Genomic DNA, 2,341 nt, shown 5'->3' on the forward strand with positions numbered 1-2,341 from the left:
CCGATAACAATGGATGGTTTCCAACGGACAAATATTGGCGGTTTTCAATCGCGATACCTGCTCTGCATTCTTTAGCCGTCCTGACCTAGTACGACTCAGCAGAGAGAGACTGTGGACGCAACGCCACCACACAATTCAACCTCATGATCTCAACATTCAGGAAGGACATGACTAACCTTTCTTCTGCTCCCCCCCCCCTCCATCTCCCCTTGTTTGCCCCACCTGTTCTCCTAGCACTCTTCCCCCTTTATTCTCCACACTTTCCTGCCTTTGTCCCTCTGCAGTTTATTTCCTACCTCTCCTCTTCCCTCTGTTGGTTTCTTTCATGACTAACCTTTCTTCTGCTCCGCCCCCCCCTCCATCTCCCCTTGTTTGCCCCTCTGTAACACCTGTTCTCCTAGCACTCTTCCCCCTTTATTCTCCACACTTTCCTGTCCATGTCCCTCTACACTTTATATCCTACCTCTCCTCTTCCCTCTGTTGGTTTCTTTCTTCTCTCCATCCTTTGTCTACTAATCATCTTACATCTATCTCTTTTGTGTTAACCCTGCTCATTAACCTGTCTGTATTCTGTGCTTGTATTTGTCCTTCTGTTACTGTTATTACCTTGTCATTCAGCCTCTGAAGAAGATCCTGCTAGGATCGAAACGTCAGGCCTACTTACTTTTACACATTTTTTTTTAAAGAAAAATATCCATGAAGTTCTAGGCAAACAGTTTTCTCACAAAAAGACCGATGACGTAAGATGTAAGACATCAAGAAATTACGAGATTAATACAAAAGAAATTCCATATTATTGAATATTAGTTACCAAAACACCGACTCCTCACATGTTGTGACAAATGCACTTAAATATCTGTAACATTCCATCCCATCCAAAATAAAGAAAGGTGTGGTAATAAAATTCCCTAGTTTGCTATGCTGTTTCAACTTATCCCTCTATTTATTGTTGTATAACACTACATGCATAAAGAAATGGAATCACGGCAAAAAGTCCCAAGAATCCAGCTTGTGAAATTACGGGATGTATCTCCAGGTAGCGTTCGATAGAGGTCACGGAATACGAACCTGGGGATAGGGGCGGGGGCGGGGGCAGTGTTATGCTTATTAGAAAAGTGTCAGTGGAAAAGTTGACGTTGATTTCTCGTAAATTTATTATCCCACCTAAATTTAAGGGATACTTTTTAAGAAAAGTCATCCAGGAAAGAACCTGGGCTCGAAAACCAAACTACCGAACGGCTGATCCGCTCTCAACCCCAGTCCCCTTGCATCGAGACTGTGACTGTGTGATCATCGTCGGGTGTGTATCACCATTCCCCTCGAAAGGGAACAAATACCACACATGATCTTAGCCAAAGGCCGAGAAGCGATCAACAGACTGACTAACAGATACTACAAATGATCTTAGCCAAAAGGCCGAGAAGCTACCTCCGCGGATCTAGGATTTCGCGGAAGTGGTGGCCCCCAAAACAAGTATCGTTAGATAAACGAATGCAATCAATTTTTGCAATCGCGTTGAAAATCGTATTACTTTTTAGCGGGTGGGGGTAAAGCAGGGGCAGTGGATATCATAGTGTTGCCCCTGATTTCTATTTTGGGAAAGGTTTTTACTCAGTTTAGAGACACTATACTTGTCATTTCCTGTTATCTTCGTTTTATTAAAACTGGAATATTGGTCATACTTGAATACTTTCGTTCATCGATTTAGCGATTACTGTGAAGCCAATTCAAACAGACGGAAGCTGGTCACTTCGCCCAACAACCATTTTGCCCAACTGCCATTTCGACCAACCTTACTAAGTCTTGGTTACAGTCGGTAGGATGGATGTGTTTTAGGGGTAAGGTTTGATAAGTTTTTATGGAGACCGATTCCCATTTGTTTGTATCAAATTAGATTAACACTGTACAACAAGATTAACACCTAACTGGTGAAATGGTTGGTCGGAATGACCAACAAGGTTGGGCGAAATGACCATGCTAGTTGGGCGAAATGGCAGTTGGGCGAAATGGTTGTTGGGCGAAGTGACCAGAAAGCAAACAGACGATCGTATCGACCAACGTTTAAACACATAATTCTACTCAATTTATGTTTGCACTTATTATAACTGGGGAGGGAGGGGTGAGGGAAGGGAGAGGAAGGGAGGGTTCTGTTTGTTTCTTTGGTTCTCTTTTATAATTGAAAAGTTCTGTTTCTTTTCAGGGAGTGTCACTACCCAACAAGCCCTATAGGTTTTTTTTACTACACTTCCTTACACAAGTTTTGTTTTCTTATCTCCTTCTATATGTTATATGTCATACTTATGTTGTGATAGAACAAAAATAAATGAAATCAAATGAAATG

The sequence above is a fragment of the Apostichopus japonicus genome, chromosome 11, assembly GCF_037975245.1.
Source record: "Apostichopus japonicus isolate 1M-3 chromosome 11, ASM3797524v1, whole genome shotgun sequence".
In the NCBI taxonomy this organism is placed as follows: domain Eukaryota; kingdom Metazoa; phylum Echinodermata; class Holothuroidea; order Aspidochirotida; family Stichopodidae; genus Apostichopus; species Apostichopus japonicus.